Genomic DNA, 20,371 nt, shown 5'->3' with positions numbered 1-20,371 from the left:
GTCACTGTCTCTGTCTCTACCGTACATCTCTTTACCGTCCATCTCTACACTGTCTCTGTCTCTACCGTCCATCTCCACACTGTCTCTGTCTCTACCGTCCATCTCTCTACACAGTCTCTGTCTCTACCGTCCATCTCTCTACACAGTCACTGTCTCTGTCTCTACCATCCATCTCTCTACACAGTCACTGTCTCTGTCTCTACCATCCATCTCTCTACACAGTCACTGTCACTGTCTCTGTCTCTACCGTCCATCTCTCTACACAGTCACTGTCTCTGTCTCTACCGTCCATCTCTCTACACAGTCTCTGTCTCTACCGTCTATCTCTCTACACAGTCACTGTCTCTGTCTCTACCATCCATCTCTCTACACAGTCACTGTCTCTGTCTCTACCATCCATCTCTCTACACAGTCACTGTCTCTACCGTCCATCTCTCTACAGTCATTGTCTCTGTTTCTACCGTCCATCTCTCTACACAGTCATTGTCTCTGTCTCTACCGTCCATCTCTCTACACAGTCACTGTCTCTGTCTCTACCGTCCATCTCTCTACACAGTCACTGTCTCTGTCTCTACCGTCCATCTCTCTACACAGTCATTGTCTCTGTCTCTACCGTCCATCTCTCTACACAGTCACTGTCTCTGTCTCTACCGTCAATCTCTCTACACAGTCACTGTCTCTGTCTCTACCGTCCATCTCTTTACCGTCCATCTCTACACTGTCTCTGTCTCTACCGTCCATCTCCACACTGTCTCTGTCTCTACCGTCCATCTCTCTACCGTCCATCTTTACACTGTCTCTGTCTCTACCATCCATCTCTCTACACAGTCACTGTCTCTGTCTCTACCGTCCATCTCTCTACACAGTCACTGTCTCTCTCTCTGTCTCTACCGTCCATCTCTCTACACAGTCACTGTCTCTGTCTCTACCGTCCATCTCTCTACACAGTCACTGTCTCAGTCTCTACCGTCCATCTCTCTACACAGTCATTGTCTCTGTCTCTACCGTCCATCTCTCTCTACAGTCACTTTCTCTACCGTCCATCTCTCTACACAGTCACTGTCTCTGTCTCTAACGTCCATCTCTCTACACAGTCACTGTCTCTGTCTCTACCGTCCATCTCTCTACACAGTCTCTGTCTCTACCGTCCATCTCTCTACACAGTCACTGTCTCTGTCTCTAACGTCCATCTCTCTACACAGTCACCATCTCTGTCTCTACCATCCATCTCTCTACACAGTCACTGTCTCTACCGTCCATCTCTCTACAGTCATTGTCTCTGTTTCTACCGTCCATCTCTCTACACAGTCATTGTCTCTGTCTCTACCGTCCATCTCTCTACACAGTCACTGTCTCTGTCTCTACCATCCATCTCTCTACACAGTCACTGTCTCTGTCTCTACCGTCCATCTCTCTACACAGTCACTGTCTCTGTCTCTACCGTCCATCTCTCTACACAGTCACTGTCTCTGTCTCTACCATCAATCTCTCTACACAGTCACTGTCTCTGTCTCTACCGTCCATCTCTTTACCGTCCATCTCTACACTGTCTCTGTCTCTACCGTCCATCTCTCTACCGTCCATCTTTACACTGTCTCTGTCTCTACCATCCATCTCTCTACACAGTCACTGTCTCTGTCTCTACCATCCATCTCTCTACACAGTCACTGTCTCTACCGTCCATCTCTCTACAGTCATTGTCTCTGTTTCTACCGTCCATCTCTCTACACAGTCATTGTCTCTGTCTCTACCGTCCATCTCTCTACACAGTCACTGTCTCTGTCTCTACCGTCCATCTCTCTACACAGTCACTGTCTCTCTCTCTGTCTCTACCGTCCATCTCTCTACACAGTCACTGTCTCTGTCTCTACCGTCCATCTCTCTACACAGTCACTTTCTCTGTCTCTACCGTCCATCTCTCTACACAGTCACTGTCTCTATCTCTCTACACAGTCATTGTCTCTGTCTCTACCGTCCATCTCTCTACACAGTCACTGTCTCTGTCTCTACCGTCCATCTCTCTACACAGTCATTGTCTCTGTCTCTACCGTCCATCTCTCTCTACAGTCACTTTCTGTACCGTCCATCTCTCTACACAGTCACTGTCTCTGTCTCTACTGTCCATCTCTCTACACAGTCTCTGTCTCTACCGTCCATCTCTCTACACAGTCACTGTCTCTGTCTCTACCATCCATCTCTCTACACAGTCACTGTCTCTGTCTCTACCATCCATCTCTCTACACAGTCACTGTCTCTGTCTCTACCATCCATCTCTCTACACAGTCATTGTCACTGTCTCTGTCTCTACCGTCCATCTCTCTACACAGTCACTGTCTCTGTCTCTACCATCCATCTCTCTACACAGTCACTGTCTCTGTCTCTACCATCCATCTCTCTACACAGTCACTGTCTCTGTCTCTACCATCCATCTCTCTACACAGTCATTGTCACTGTCTCTGTCTCTACCGTCCATCTCTCTACACAGTCACTGTCTCTGTCTTTACCCTCCATCTCTCTACACAGTCATTGTCACTGTCTCTACCGTCCATCTCTCTACACAGTCAATGTCTCTGTCTCTACCGTCCATCTCTCTACACAGTCCTCTGTCTCTACCGTCCATCTCTCTACACAGTCACTGTCTCTGTCTCTACCATCCATCTCTCTACACAGTCACTGTCTCTGTCTCTACCATCCATCTCTCTACACAGTCACTGTCACTGTCTCTGTCTCTACCGTCCATCTCTCTACACAGTCACTGTCTCTGTCTCTACCTTCCATCTCTCTACACAGTCTCTGTCTCTACCGTCTATCTCTCTACACAGTCACTGTCTCTGTCTCTACCATCCATCTCTCTACACAGTCACTGTCTCTGTCTCTACCGTCCATCTCTCTACACAGTCAATGTCTCTGTCTCTACCGTCCATCTCTCTACACAGTCTCTGTTTCTACCGTCCATCTCTCTACACAGTCATTGTCTCTGTCTCTACCGTCCATCTCTCTCTACAGTCACTTTCTCTACCGTCCATCTCTCTACACAGTCACTGTCTCTGTCTCTACTGTCCATCTCTCTACACAGTCTCTGTCTCTACCGTCCATCTCTCTACACAGTCACTGTCTCTGTCTCTACCATCCATCTCTCTACACAGTCACTGTCTCTGTCTCTACCATCCATCTCTCTACACAGTCACTGTCTCTGTCTCTACCATCCATCTCTCTACACAGTCATTGTCACTGTCTCTGTCTCTACCGTCCATCTCTACACAGTCACTGTCTCTGTCTCTACCATCCATCTCTCTACACAGTCACTGTCTCTGTCTCTACCATCCATCTCTCTACACAGTCACTGTCTCTGTCTCTACCATCCATCTCTCTACACAGTCATTGTCACTGTCTCTGTCTCTACCGTCCATCTCTCTACACAGTCACTGTCTCTGTCTTTACCCTCCATCTCTCTACACAGTCAATGTCTCTGTCTCTACCGTCCATCTCTCTACACAGTCTCTGTCTCTACCGTCCATCTCTCTACACAGTCACTGTCTCTGTCTCTACCATCCATCTCTCTACACAGTCACTGTCTCTGTCTCTACCATCCATCTCTCTACACAGTCACTGTCACTGTCTCTGTCTCTACCGTCCATCTCTCTACACAGTCACTGTCTCTGTCTCTACCGTCCATCTCTCTACACAGTCTCTGTCTCTACCGTCTATCTCTCTACACAGTCACTGTCTCTGTCTCTACCATCCATCTCTCTACACAGTCACTGTCTCTGTCTCTACCATCCATCTCTCTACACAGTCACTGTCTCTACCGATCATCTCTCTACAGTCATTGTCTCTGTTTCTACCGTCCATCTCTCTACACAGTCATTGTCTCTGTCTCTACCGTCCATCTCTCTACACAGTCACTGTCTCTGTCTCTACCGTCCATCTCTCTACACAGTCACTGTCTCTGTCTCTACCGTCCATCTCTCTACACAGTCATTGTCTCTGTCTCTACCGTCCATCTCTCTACACAGTCACTGTCTCTGTCTCTACCGTCCATCTCTCTACACAGTCACTGTCTCTGTCTCTACCGTCAATCTCTCTACACAGTCACTGTCTCTGTCTCTACCGTACATCTCTTTACCGTCCATCTCTACACTGTCTCTGTCTCTACCGTCCATCTCCACACTGTCTCTGTCTCTACCGTCCATCTCTCTACACAGTCTCTGTCTCTACCGTCCATCTCTCTACACAGTCACTGTCTCTGTCTCTACCATCCATCTCTCTACACAGTCACTGTCTCTGTCTCTACCATCCATCTCTCTACACAGTCACTGTCACTGTCTCTGTCTCTACCGTCCATCTCTCTACACAGTCACTGTCTCTGTCTCTACCGTCCATCTCTCTACACAGTCTCTGTCTCTACCGTCTATCTCTCTACACAGTCACTGTCTCTGTCTCTACCATCCATCTCTCTACACAGTCACTGTCTCTGTCTCTACCATCCATCTCTCTACACAGTCACTGTCTCTACCGTCCATCTCTCTACAGTCATTGTCTCTGTTTCTACCGTCCATCTCTCTACACAGTCATTGTCTCTGTCTCTACCGTCCATCTCTCTACACAGTCACTGTCTCTGTCTCTACCGTCCATCTCTCTACACAGTCACTGTCTCTGTCTCTACCGTCCATCTCTCTACACAGTCATTGTCTCTGTCTCTACCGTCCATCTCTCTACACAGTCACTGTCTCTGTCTCTACCGTCAATCTCTCTACACAGTCACTGTCTCTGTCTCTACCGTCCATCTCTTTACCGTCCATCTCTACACTGTCCTCTGTCTCTACCGTCCATCTCCACACTGTCTCTGTCTCTACCGTCCATCTCTCTACCGTCCATCTTTACACTGTCTCTGTCTCTACCATCCATCTCTCTACACAGTCACTGTCTCTGTCTCTACCGTCCATCTCTCTACACAGTCACTGTCTCTCTCTCTGTCTCTACCGTCCATCTCTCTACACAGTCACTGTCTCTGTCTCTACCGTCCATCTCTCTACACAGTCACTGTCTTTGTCTCTACCGTCCATCTCTCTACACAGTCACTGTCTCTGTCTCTACCGTCCATCTCTCTACACAGTCACTGTCTCTACCGTCCATCTCTCTACACAGTCACTGTCTCTGTCTCTACCATCCATCTCTCTACACAGTCACTGTCTCTACCGTCCATCTCTCTACAGTCATTGTCTCTGTTTCTACCGTCCATCTCTCTACACAGTCATTGTCTCTGTCTCTACCGTCCATCTCTCTACACAGTCACTGTCTCTGTCTCTACCGTCCATCTCTCTACACAGTTACTGTCTCTGTCTCTACCATCCATCTCTCGTCACTGTCTCTGTCTCTACCGTCCATCTCTCTACACAGTCACTGTCTCTGTCTCTACCGTCCATCTCTCTACACAGTCACTGTCTCTGTCTCTACCGTCAATCTCTCTACACAGTCACTGTCTCTGTCTCCTCCGTCCATCTCTCTACACAGTCATTGTCTCTGTTTCTACCGTCCAACTCTCTACACAGTCACTGTCTCTGTCTCTACCGTCCATCTCTCTACCGTCCATCTTTACACTGTCTCTGTCTCTACCATCCATCTCTCTACACAGTCACTGTCTCTGTCTCTACTATCCATCTCTCTACACAGTCACTGTCTCTACCGTCCATCTCTCTACAGTCATTGTCTCTGTTTCTACCGTCCATCTCTCTACACAGTCATTGTCTCTGTCTCTACCGTCCATCTCTCTACACAGTCACTGTCTCTGTCTCTACCGTCCATCTCTCTACACAGTCACTGTCTCTCTCTCTGTCTCTACCGTCCATCTCTCTACACAGTCACTGTCTCTGTCTCTACCGTCCATCTCTCTACACAGTCACTGTCTCTGTCTCTACCGTCCATCTCTCTACACAGTCACTGTCTCTACCGTCCATCTCTCTACACAGTCATTGTCTCTGTCTCTACCGTCCATCTCTCTACACAGTCACTGTCTCAGTCTCTACCGTCCATCTCTCTACACAGTCATTGTCTCTGTCTCTACCGTCCATCTCTCTCTACAGTCACTTTCTCTACCGTCCATCTCTCTACACAGTCACTGTCTCTGTCTCTAACGTCCATCTCTCTACACAGTCACTGTCTCTGTCTCTACCGTCCATCTCTCTACACAGTCTCTGTCTCTACCGTCCATCTCTCTACACAGTCACTGTCTCTGTCTCTAACGTCCATCTCTCTACACAGTCACCATCTCTGTCTCTACCATCCATCTCTCTACACAGTCACTGTCTCTACCGTCCATCTCTCTACAGTCATTGTCTCTGTTTCTACCGTCCATCTCTCTACACTGTCATTGTCTCTGTCTCTACCGTCCATCTCTCTACACAGTCACTGTCTCTGTCTCTACCATCCATCTCTCTACACAGTCACTGTCTCTGTCTCTACCGTCCATCTCTCTACACAGTCACTGTCTCTGTCTCTACCGTCCATCTCTCTACACAGTCACTGTCTCTGTCTCTACCATCAATCTCTCTACACAGTCACTGTCTCTGTCTCTACCGTCCATCTCTTTACCGTCCATCTCTACACTGTCTCTGTCTCTACCGTCCATCTCTCTACCGTCCATCTTTACACTGTCTCTGTCTCTACCATCCATCTCTCTACACGTCACTGTCTCTGTCTCTACCATCCATCTCTCTACACAGTCACTGTCTCTACCGTCCATCTCTCCTACAGTCATTGTCTCTGTTTCTACCGGTCATCTCTCTACACAGTCATTGTCTCTGTCTCTACCGTCCATCTCTCTACACAGTTCACTGTCTCTCTCTCTGCTCTACCGTCCATCTCTCTACACAGTCACTGTCTCTGTCTCTACCGTCCATCTCTCTACACAGTCACTTCTCTGTCTCTACCGTCCATCTCTCTACACAGTCACTGTCTCTATCTCTCTACACAGTCATTGTCTCTGTCTCTACCGTCCATCTCTCTACACAGTCACTGTCTCTGTCTCTACCGTCCATCTCTCTACCAGTCATTGTCTATGTCTCTACGTCCATCTCTCTCTACAGTCACTTTCTGTACCGTCCATCTCTCTACACAGTCACTGTCTCTGTCTCTACTGTCCATCTCTCTACACAGTCTCTGTCTCTACCGTCCATCTCTCTATACACAGTCACTGTCTCGTCTCTACCATCCATCTCTCTACACAGTCACTGTCTCTGTCTCTACCATCCATCTCTCTACACAGTCACTGTCTCTGTCTCTACATCATCTCTCTACACAGTCATTGTCACTGTCTCTGTCTCTACCGTCCATCTCTCTACACAGTCACTGTCTCTGTCTCTACCATCCATCTCTCTACACAGTCACTGTCTCTGTCTCTACCATCCATCTCTCTACACAGTCACTGTCTCTGTCTCTACCATCCATCTCTCTACACAGTCATTGTCACTGGTCTCTGTCTCTACCGTCCATCTCTCTACACAGTCACTGTCTCTGTCTCTACCGTCCATCTCTCTACACAGTCACTGTCTCTGTCTCTACCGTCCATCTCTCTACACAGTCACTGTCTCTGTCTCTACCGTCCATCTCTCTACACAGTCTCTGTCTCTACCGTCCATCTCTCTACACAGTCACTGTCTCTGTCTCTACCGTCCATCTCTCTACACAGTCACTGTCTCTGTCTCTACCATCCATCTCTCTACACAGTCACTGTCACTGTCTCTGTCTCTACCGTCCATCTCTCTACACAGTCACTGTCTCTGTCTCTACCGTCCATCTCTCTACACAGTCTCTGTCTCTACCGTCCATCTCTCTACACAGTCACTGTCTCTGTCTCTACCATCCATCTCTCTACACAGTCACTGTCTCTGTCTCTACCGTCCATCTCTCTACACAGTCACTGTCTCTACCGTCCATCTCTCTACACAGTCACTGTCTCTGTCTCTACCGTCCATCTCTCTACACAGTCACTGTCTCTGTCTCTACCGTCCATCTCTCTACACAGTCATTGTCTCTGTCTCTACCGTCCATCTCTCTACACAGTCACTGTCTCTGTCTCTACCGTCCATCTCTCTACACAGTCATTGTCTCTGTCTCTACCGTCCATCTCTCTACACAGTCACTTTCTCTACCGTCCATCTCTCTACACAGTCACTGTCTCTGTCTCTACCGTCCATCTCTCTACACAGTCACTGTCTCTGTCTCTACCGTCCATCTCTCTACACAGTCACTGTCTCTGTCTCTACCGTCCATCTCTCTACACAGTCACTGTCTCTGTCTCTACCGTCCATCTCTCTACACAGTCACTGTCTCTGTCTCTACCGTCCATCTCTCTACACAGTCACTGTCTCTGTCTCTACCGTCCATCTCTCTACCGTCCATCTGTCACTGTCTCTGTCTCTACCGTCCATCTCTCTACACAGTCACTGTCTCTGTCTCTACCATCCATCTCTCTACACAGTCTCTGTCTCTACCGTCCATCTCTCTACACAGTCACTGTCTCTGTCTCTACCGTCCATCTCTCTACACAGTCACTGTCTCTGTCTCTACCGTCCATCTCTCTACACAGTCACTGTCTCTGTCTCTACCGTCCATCTCTCTACACAGTCACTGTCTCTGTCTCTACCGTCCATCTCTCTACACAGTCACTGTCTCTGTCTCTACCGTCCATCTCTCTACACAGTCACTGTCTCTGTCTCTACCATCCATCTCTCTACACAGTCACTGTCTCTGTCTCTACCATCCATCTCTCTACACAGTCACTGTCTCTACCGTCCATCTCTCTACAGTCATTGTCTCTGTTTCTACCGTCCATCTCTCTACACAGTCATTGTCTCTGTCTCTACCGTCCATCTCTCTACACAGTCACTGTCTCTGTCTCTACCGTCCATCTCTCTACACAGTCACTGTCTCTGTCTCTACCGTCCATCTCTCTACACAGTCACTGTCTCTGTCTCTACCGTCCATCTCTCTACACAGTCACTGTCTCTGTCTCTACCGTCCATCTCTCTACACAGTCACTGTCTCTGTCTCTACCGTCCATCTCTACCGTACACTCTCACTGTCTCTGTCTCTACCGTCCATCTCTCTACACAGTCTCTGTCTCTACCGTCCATCTCTCTACACAGTCACTGTCTCTGTCTCTACCGTCCATCTCTCTACACAGTCACTGTCTCTGTCTCTACCGTCCATCTCTCTACACAGTCACTGTCTCTGTCTCTACCGTCCATCTCTCTACACAGTCACTGTCTCTGTCTCTACCGTCCATCTCTCTACACAGTCACTGTCTCTGTCTCTACCGTCCATCTCTCTACACAGTCACTGTCTCTGTCTCTACCGTCCATCTCTCTACACAGTCACTGTCTCTACCGTCCATCTCTCTACACAGTCACTGTCTCTGTCTCTACCGTCCATCTCTCTACAGTCAGTCTCTGTCTCTACCGTCCATCTCTCTACACAGTCATTGTCTCTGTCTCTACCGTCCATCTCTCTACACAGTCACTGTCTCTGTCTCTACCGTCCATCTCTCTACACAGTCACTGTCTCTGTCTCTACCGTCCATCTCTCTACACAGTCACTGTCTCTGTCTCTACCGTCCATCTCTCTACACAGTCACTGTCTCTGTCTCTACCGTCCATCTCTCTACACAGTCACTGTCTCTGTCTCTACCGTCCATCTCTCTACACAGTCTCTGTCTCTACCGTCCATCTCTCTACACAGTCACTGTCTCTGTCTCTACCGTCCATCTCTCTACACAGTCACTGTCTCTGTCTCTACCGTCCATCTCTCTACACAGTCTCTGTCTCTACCGTCCATCTCTCTACAGTCACTGTCTCTGTCTCTACCGTCCATCTCTCTACACAGTCACTGTCTCTGTCTCTACCGTCCATCTCTCTACACAGTCACTGTCTCTACCGTCCATCTCTCTACAGTCATTGTCTCTGTCTCTACCGTCCATCTCTCTACACAGTCACTGTCTCTGTCTCTACCGTCCATCTCTCTACACAGTCACTGTCTCTGTCTCTACCGTCCATCTCTCTACACAGTCACTGTCTCTGTCTCTACCGTCCATCTCTCTACACAGTCACTGTCTCTGTCTCTACCGTCCATCTCTCTACACAGTCACTGTCTCTGTCTCTACCGTCCATCTCTCTACACAGTCACTGTCTCTGTCTCTACCGTCCATCTCTCTACACAGTCCATCTCTACACTGTCTCTGTCTCTACCGTCCATCTCTCTACCGTCCATCTTTACACTGTCTCTGTCTCTACCGTCCATCTCTCTACACAGTCACTGTCTCTGTCTCTACCATCCATCTCTCTACACAGTCACTGTCTCACAGTCATTCTCTGTCTCTACCGTCCATCTCTCTACACAGTCACTGTCTCTGTCTCTACCGTCCATCTCTCTACACAGTCACTGTCTCTGTCTCTACCGTCCATCTCTCTACACAGTCACTGTCACTGTCTCTGTCTCTACCGTCCATCTCTCTACACAGTCACTGTCTCTGTCTCTACCGTCCATCTCTCTACACAGTCACTGTCTCTGTCTCTACCGTCCATCTCTCTACACAGTCACTGTCTCTGTCTCTACCGTCCATCTCTCTACACAGTCACTGTCTCTGTCTCTACCGTCCATCTCTCTACACAGTCACTGTCTCTGTCTCTACCGTCCATCTCTCTACACAGTCATTGTCTCTGTCTCTACCGTCCATCTCTCTACACAGTCACTGTCTCTGTCTCTACCGTCCATCTCTCTACACAGTCACTGTCTCTGTCTCTACCGTCCATCTCTCTACACAGTCACTGTCTCTGTCTCTACCGTCCATCTCTCTACACAGTCACTGTCTCTGTCTCTACCGTCCATCTCTCTACACAGTCTCTGTCTCTACCGTCCATCTCTCTACACAGTCACTGTCTCTGTCTCTACCGTCCATCTCTCTACACAGTCACTGTCTCTGTCTCTACCGTCCATCTCTCTACACAGTCACTGTCTCTGTCTCTACCGTCCATCTCTCTACACAGTCATTGTCACTGTCTCTGTCTCTACCGTCCATCTCTCTACACAGTCACTGTCTCTGTCTCTACCCTCCATCTCTCTACACAGTCACTGTCTCTACCGTCCATCTCTCTACACAGTCACTGTCTCTGTCTCTACCGTCCATCTCTCTACACAGTCTCTGTCTCTACCGTCCATCTCTCTACACAGTCACTGTCTCTGTCTCTACCATCCATCTCTCTACACAGTCACTGTCTCTGTCTCTACCATCCATCTCTCTACACAGTCACTGTCTCTGTCTCTACCGTCCATCTCTCTACACAGTCACTGTCTCTGTCTCTACCGTCCATCTCTCTACACAGTCACTGTCTCTGTCTCTACCATCCATCTCTCTACACAGTCTCTGTCTCTACCGTCCATCTCTCTACACAGTCACACTGTCTCTGTCTCTACCATCCATCTCTCTACACAGTCACTGTCTCTGTCTCTACCGTCCATCTCTCTACACAGTCACTGTCTCTACCGTCCATCTCTCTACACAGTCATTGTCTCTGTCTCTACCGTCCATCTCTCTACACAGTCACTGTCTCTGTCTCTACCGTCCATCTCTCTACACAGTCACTGTCTCTGTCTCTACCGTCCATCTCTCTACACAGTCACTGTCTCTGTCTCTGTCTCTACCGTCCTCTCTACACAGTCACTGTCTCTGTCTCTACCGTCCATCTCTCTACACAGTCACTGTCTCTGTCTCTACCGTCCATCTCTCTACACAGTCACTGTCTCTGTCTCTACCGTCCATCTCTCTACACAGTCACTGTCTCTACCGTCCATCTCTCTACACAGTCACTGTCTCTGTCTCTACCGTCCATCTCTCTACACAGTCACTGTCTCTACCGTCCATCTCTCTACACAGTCACTGTCTCTGTCTCTACCGTCCATCTCTCTACACAGTCACTGTCTCTGTCTCTACCGTCCATCTCTCTACACAGTCATTGTCTCTGTCTCTACCGTCCATCTCTCTACACAGTCACTGTCTCTGTCTCTACCGTCCATCTCTCTACACAGTCACTGTCTCTGTCTCTACCGTCCATCTCTCTACACAGTCACTGTCTCTGTCTCTACCGTCCATCTCTCTACACAGTCACTGTCTCTGTCTCTACCGTCCATCTCTCTACACAGTCACTGTCTCTGTCTCTACCGTCCATCTCTCTACACAGTCACTTGTCTCTACCGTCCATCTCTCTACACAGTCACTGTCTCTGTCTCTACCGTCCATCTCTCTACACAGTCACTGTCTCTGTCTCTACCGTCCATCTCTCTACACAGTCAGTCTCTGTCTCTACCGTCCATCTCTCTACACAGTCACTGTCTCTGTCTCTACCGTCCATCTCTCTACACAGTCACTGTCTCTGTCTCTACCATCCATCTCTCTACACAGTCACTGTCTCTGTCTCTACCGTCCATCTCTCTACACAGTCACTGTCTCTGTCTCTACCGTCCATCTCTCTACACAGTCTCTGTCTCTACCGTCCATCTCTCTACACAGTCACTGTCTCTGTCTCTACCGTCCATCTCTCTACACAGTCACTGTCTCTGTCTCTACCGTCCATCTCTCTACACAGTCACTGTCTCTGTCTCTACCGTCCATCTCTCTACACAGTCACTGTCTCTGTCTCTACCGTCCATCTCTCTACACAGTCACTGTCTCTGTCTCTACCGTCCATCTCTCTACACAGTCACTGTCTCTGTCTCTACCGTCCATCTCTCTACACAGTCACTGTCTCTGTCTCTACCGTCCATCTCTCTACACAGTCACTGTCTCTGTCTCTACCGTCCATCTCTCTACACAGTCACTGTCTCTACCGTCCATCTCTCTACACAGTCACTGTCTCTGTCTCTACCGTCCATCTCTCTACACAGTCACTGTCTCTGTCTCTACCGTCCATCTCTCTACACAGTCACTGTCTCTGTCTCTACCGTCCATCTCTCTACACAGTCACTGTCACTGTCTCTGTCTCTACCGTCCATCTCTCTACACAGTCACTGTCTCTGTCTCTACCGTCCATCTCTCTACACAGTCACTGTCTCTGTCTCTACCGTCCATCTCTCTACACAGTCACTGTCTCTGTCTCTACCGTCCATCTCTCTACACAGTCACTGTCTCTGTCTCTACCGTCCATCTCTCTACACAGTCACTGTCTCTGTCTCTACCGTCCATCTCTCTACACAGTCACTGTCTCTGTCTCTACCGTCCATCTCTCTACACAGTCACTGTCTCTGTCTCTACCGTCCATCTCTCTACACAGTCACTGTCTCTGTCTCTACCGTCCATCTCTCTACACAGTCACTGTCTCTGTCTCTACCGTCCATCTCTCTACACAGTCACTGTCTCTGTCTCTACCGTCCATCTCTCTACACAGTCACTGTCTCTGTCTCTACCGTCCATCTCTCTACACAGTCACTGTCTCTGTCTCTACCGTCCATCTCTCTACACAGTCACTGTCTCTACCGTCCATCTCTCTACACAGTCACTGTCTCTGTCTCTGTCTCTACCGTCCATCTCTCTACACAGTCACTGTCTCTGTCTCTACCATCCATCTCTCTACACAGTCACTGTCTCTGTCTCTACCGTCCATCTCTCTACACAGTCACTGTCTCTGTCTCTACCGTCCATCTCTCTACACAGTCACTGTCTCTGTCTCTACCGTCCATCTCTCTACACAGTCACTGTCTCTGTCTCTACCGTCCATCTCTCTACACAGTCACTGTCTCTGTCTCTACCGTCCATCTCTCTACACAGTCACTGTCTCTGTCTCTACCGTCCATCTCTCTACACAGTCACTGTCTCTGTCTCTACCGTCCATCTCTCTACACAGTCACTGTCTCTGTCTCTACCGTCCATCTCTCTACACAGTCACTGTCTCTGTCTCTACCGTCCATCTCTCTACACAGTCACTGTCTCTGTCTCTACCGTCCATCTCTCTACACAGTCACTGTCTCTGTCTCTACCGTCCATCTCTCTACACAGTCTCTACCGTCCATCTCTCTACACAGTCACTGTCTCTGTCTCTACCGTCCATCTCTCTACACAGTCACTGTCTCTGTCTCTACCGTCCATCTCTCTACACAGTCACTGTCTCTGTCTCTACCGTCCATCTCTCTACACAGTCACTGTCTCTGTCTCTACCGTCCATCTCTCTACACAGTCACTGTCTCTGTCTCTACCGTCCATCTCTCTACACAGTCACTGTCTCTGTCTCTACCGTCCATCTCTCACAGTCACTGTCTCTGTCTCTACCGTCCATCTCTCTACACAGTCACTGTCTCTGTCTCTACCGTCCATCTCTCTACACAGTCACTGTCTCTGTCTCTACCGTCCATCTCTCTACACAGTCACTGTCTCTGTCTCTACCGTCCATCTCTCTACACAGTCACTGTCTCTGTCTCTACCGTCCATCTCTCTACACAGTCACTGTCTCTGTCTCTACCGTCCATCTCTCTACACAGTCACTGTCTCTGTCTCTACCGTCCATCTCTCTACACAGTCACTGTCTCTGTCTCTACCGTCCATCTCTCTACACAGTCACTGTCTCTGTCTCTACCGTCCATCTCTCTACACAGTCACTGTCTCTGTCTCTACCATCCATCTCTCTACACAGTCACTGTCTCTGTCTCTACCATCCATCTCTCTACACAGTCACTGTCTCTGTCTCTACCGTCCATCTCTCTACACAGTCACTGTCTCTGTCTCTACCGTCCATCTCTCTACACAGTCACTGTCTCTGTCTCTACCGTCCATCTCTCTACACAGTCACTGTCTCTGTCTCTACCGTCCATCTCTCTACACAGTCACTGTCTCTGTCTCTACCGTCCATCTCTCTACACAGTCACTGTCTCTGTCTCTACCGTCCATCTCTCTACACAGTCACTGTCTCTGTCTCTACCGTCCATCTCTCTACACAGTCACTGTCTCTATCTCTCTACACAGTCATTGTCTCTGTCTCTACCGTCCATCTCTCTACACAGTCACTGTCTCTGTCTCTACCGTCCATCTCTCTTACACAGTCATTGTCTCTGTCTCTACGTCCATATCTCTCTACAGTCACTTTCTGTACCGTCCATTCTCTCTACACAGTCACTGTCTCTGTCTCTACTGTCCATCTCTCTACACAGTCCTCGTCTCTACCGTCCATCTCTCTCACAGTCACTGTCTCTGTCTCTACCATCCATCTCTCTACACAGTCACTGTCTCTGTCTCTACCAATCCATCTCTCTACACAGTCACTGTCTCTGTCTCTACCATCACATCTCTCTACACAGTCATTGTCACTGTCTCTGTCTCTACCGTCCATCTCTCTACACAGTCACTGTCTCTGTCTCTACCATCCATCTCTCTACACAGTCACTGTCTCTGTCTCTACCATCCATCTCTCTACACAGTCACTGTCTCTGTCTCTACCATCCCATCTCTCTACACAGTCATTGTCACTGTCTCTGTCTCTACCGTCCATCTCTCTACACAGTCCTGTCTCTGTCTTTACCCTCCATCTCTCTACACAGTCATTGTCACTGTCTCTACCGTCCATCTCTCTACACAGTCAATGTCTCTGTCTCTACCGTCCATCTCTCTACATTGTCTCTGTCTCTACCGTCCATCTCTCTACACAGTCACTGTCTCTGTCTCTCTACCATCCATCTCTCTACACAGTCACTGTCTCTGTCTCTACCATCCATCTCTCTACACAGTCACTGGTCTCTACCGTCCATCTCTCTACAGTCATTGTCTCTGTTTCTACCGTCCATCTCTCTACACAGTCATTGTCTCTGTCTCTACCGTCCATCTCTCTACACAGTCACTGTCTCTGTCTCTACCGTCCATCTCTCTACACAGTCACTGTCTCTCTCTCTGTCTCTACCGTCCATCTCTCTACACAGTCACTGTCTCTGTCTCTACCGTCCATCTCTCTACACAGTCACTGTCTCTGTCTCTACCGTCCATCTCTCTACACAGTCACTGTCTCTACCGTCCATCTCTCTACACAGTCATTGTCTCTGTCTCTACCGTCCATCTCTCTACACAGTCACTGTCTCAGTCTCTACCGTCCATCTCTCTACACAGTCATTGTCTCTGTCTCTACCGTCCATCTCTCTCTACAGTCACTTTCTCTACCGTCCATCTCTCTACACAGTCACTGTCTCTGTCTCTAACGTCCATCTCTCTACACAGTCACTGTCTCTGTCTCTACCGTCCATCTCTCTACACAGTCTCTGTCTCTACCGTCCATCTCTCTACACAGTCACTGTCTCTGTCTCTAACGTCCATCTCTCTACACAGTCACCATCTCTGTCTCTACCATCCATCTCTCTACACAGTCACTGTCTCTACCGTCCATCTCTCTACAGTCATTGTCTCTGTTTCTACCGTCCATCTCTCTACACAGTCATTGTCTCTGTCTCTACCGTCCATCTCTCATACACAGTCACTGTCTCTGTCTCTACCATCCATCTCTCTACACAGTCACTGTCTCTGTCTCTACCGTTCCATCTCTCTACACAGTCACTGTCTCTGTCTCTACCGTCCATCTCTCTACACAGTCACTGTCTCTGTCTCTACCATCAATCTCTCTACACAGTCACTGTCTCGGTCTCTACCGTCCATCTCTTTACCGTCCATCTCTACACTGTCTCTGTCTCTACCGTCCATCTCTCTACCGTCCATCTTTACACTGTCTCTGTCTCTACCATCCATCTCTCTACACAGTCACTGTCTCTGTCTCTACCATCCATCTCTCTACACAGTCACTGTCTCTACCGTCCATCTCTCTACAGTCATTGTCTCTGTTCTCTACCGTCCATCTCTCTACACAGTCATTGTCTCTGTCTCTAACCGTCCATCTCTCTACACAGTCACTGTCTCTGTCTCTACCGTCCATCTCTCTACACAGTCACTGTCTCTCTCTCTGTCTCTACCGTCCATCTCTCTACACAGTCACTGTCTCTGTCTCTAACCGTCCATCTCTCTACACAGTCACTTTCTCTGTCTCTACCGTCCATCTCTCTACACAGTCACTGTCTCTATCTCTCTACACAGTCATTGTCTCTGTCTCTACCGTCCATCTCTCTACACAGTCACTGTCTCTGTCTCTACCGTCCATCTCTCTACACAGTCATTGTCTCTGTCTCTACCGTCCATCTCTCTCTACAGTCACTTTCTGTACCGTCCATCTCTCTACACAGTCACTGTCTCTGTCTCTACTGTCCATCTCTCTACACAGTCTCTGTCTCTACCGTCCATCTCTCTACACAGTCACTGTCTCTGTCTCTACCATCCATCTCTCTACACAGTCACTGTCTCTGTCTCTACCATCCATCTCTCTACACAGTCACTGTCTCTGTCTCTACCATCCATCTCTCTACACAGTCATTGTCACTGTCTCTGTCTCTACCGTCCATCTCTCTACACAGTCACTGTCTCTGTCCTCTACCATCCATCTCTCTACACAGTCACTGTCTCTGTCTCTACCATCCATCTCTCTACACAGTCACTGTCTCTGTCTCTACCATCCATCTCTCTACACAGTCATTGTCACTGTCTCTGTCTCTACCGTCCATCTCTCTACACAGTCACTGTCTCTGTCTTTACCCTCCATCTCTCTACACAGTCATTGTCACTGTCTCTACCGTCCATCTCTCTACACAGTCAATGTCTCTGTCTCTACCGTCCATCTCTCTACACAGTCTCTGTCTCTACCGTCCATCTCTCTACACAGTCACTGTCTCTGTCTCTACCATCCATCTCTCTACACAGTCACTGTCTCTGTCTCTACCATCCATCTCTCTACACAGTCACTGTCACTGTCTCTGTCTCTACCGTCCATCTCTCTACACAGTCACTGTCTCTGTCTCTACCTTCCATCTCTCTACACAGTCTCTGTCTCTACCGTCTATCTCTCTACACAGTCACTGTCTCTGTCTCTACCATCCATCTCTCTACACAGTCACTGTCTCTGTCTCTACCGTCCATCTCTCTACACAGTCAATGTCTCTGTCTCTACCGTCCATCTCTCTACACAGTCTCTGTTTCTACCGTCCATCTCTCTACACAGTCATTGTCTCTGTCTCTACCGTCCATCTCTCTCTACAGTCACTTTCTCTACCGTCCATCTCTCTACACAGTCACTGTCTCTGTCTCTACTGTCCATCTCTCTACACAGTCTCTGTCTCTACCGTCCATCTCTCTACACAGTCACTGTCTCTGTCTCTACCATCCTTCTCTCTACACAGTCACTGTCTCTGTCTCTACCATCCATCTCTCTACACAGTCACTGTCTCTGTCTCTACCATCCATCTCTCTACACAGTCATTGTCACTGTCTCTGTCTCTACCGTCCATCTCTACACAGTCACTGTCTCTGTCTCTACCATCCATCTCTCTACACAGTCACTGTCTCTGTCTCTACCATCCATCTCTCTACACAGTCACTGTCTCTGTCTCTACCATCCATCTCTCTACACAGTCATTGTCACTGTCTCTGTCTCTACCGTCCATCTCTCTACACAGTCACTGTCTCTGTCTTTACCCTCCATCTCTCTACACAGTCATTGTCACTGTCTCTACCGTCCATCTCTCTACACAGTCAATGTCTCTGTCTCTACCGTCCATCTCTCTACACAGTCTCTGTCTCTACCGTCCATCTCTCTACACAGTCACTGTCTCTGTCTCTACCATCCATCTCTCTACACAGTCACTGTCTCTGTCTCTACCATCCATCTCTCTACACAGTCACTGTCACTGTCTCTGTCTCTACCGTCCATCTCTCTACACAGTCACTGTCTCTGTCTCTACCGTCCATCTCTCTACACAGTCTCTGTCTCTACCGTCTATCTCTCTACACAGTCACTGTCTCTGTCTCTACCATCCATCTCTCTACACAGTCACTGTCTCTGTCTCTACCATCCATCTCTCTACACAGTCACTGTCTCTACCGATCATCTCTCTACAGTCATTGTCTCTGTTTCTACCGTCCATCTCTCTACACAGTCATTGTCTCTGTCTCTACCGTCCATCTCTCTACACAGTCACTGTCTCTGTCTCTACCGTCCATCTCTCTACACAGTCACTGTCTCTGTCTCTACCGTCCATCTCTCTACACAGTCATTGTCTCTGTCTCTACCGTCCATCTCTCTACACAGTCACTGTCTCTGTCTCTACCGTCCATCTCTCTACACAGTCACTGTCTCTGTCTCTACCGTCAATCTCTCTACACAGTCACTGTCTCTGTCTCTACCGTACATCTCTTTACCGTCCATCTCTACACTGTCTCTGTCTCTACCGTCCATCTCCACACTGTCTCTGTCTCTACCGTCCATCTCTCTACACAGTCTCTGTCTCTACCGTCCATCTCTCTACACAGTCACTGTCTCTGTCTCTACCATCCATCTCTCTACACAGTCACTGTCTCTGTCTCTACCATCCATCTCTCTACACAGTCACTGTCACTGTCTCTGTCTCTACCGTCCATCTCTCTACACAGTCACTGTCTCTGTCTCTACCGTCCATCTCTCTACACAGTCTCTGTCTCTACCGTCTATCTCTCTACACAGTCACTGTCTCTGTCTCTACCATCCATCTCTCTACACAGTCACTGTCTCTGTCTCTACCATCCATCTCTCTACACAGTCACTGTCTCTACCGTCCATCTCTCTACAGTCATTGTCTCTGTTTCTACCGTCCATCTCTCTACACAGTCATTGTCTCTGTCTCTACCGTCCATCTCTCTACACAGTCACTGTCTCTGTCTCTACCGTCCATCTCTCTACACAGTCACTGTCTCTGTCTCTACCGTCCATCTCTCTACACAGTCATTGTCTCTGTCTCTACCGTCCATCTCTCTACACAGTCACTGTCTCTGTCTCTACCGTCAATCTCTCTACACAGTCACTGTCTCTGTCTCTACCGTCCATCTCTTTACCGTCCATCTCTACACTGTCTCTGTCTCTACCGTCCATCTCCACACTGTCTCTGTCTCTACCGTCCATCTCTCTACCGTCCATCTTTACACTGTCTCTGTCTCTACCATCCATCTCTCTACACAGTCACTGTCTCTGTCTCTACCGTCCATCTCTCTACACAGTCACTGTCTCTCTCTCTGTCTCTACCGTCCATCTCTCTACACAGTCACTGTCTCTGTCTCTACCGTCCATCTCTCTACACAGTCACTGTCTTTGTCTCTACCGTCCATCTCTCTACACAGTCACTGTCTCTGTCTCTACCGTCCATCTCTCTACACAGTCACTGTCTCTACCGTCCATCTCTCTACACAGTCACTGTCTCTGTCTCTACCATCCATCTCTCT

The sequence above is a fragment of the Oncorhynchus kisutch genome, linkage group LG13 (genome assembly GCF_002021735.2).
Source record: "Oncorhynchus kisutch isolate 150728-3 linkage group LG13, Okis_V2, whole genome shotgun sequence".
NCBI classification, from domain to species: Eukaryota; Metazoa; Chordata; class Actinopteri; order Salmoniformes; family Salmonidae; genus Oncorhynchus; species Oncorhynchus kisutch.
This window is presented reverse-complemented; position numbering follows the sequence as displayed.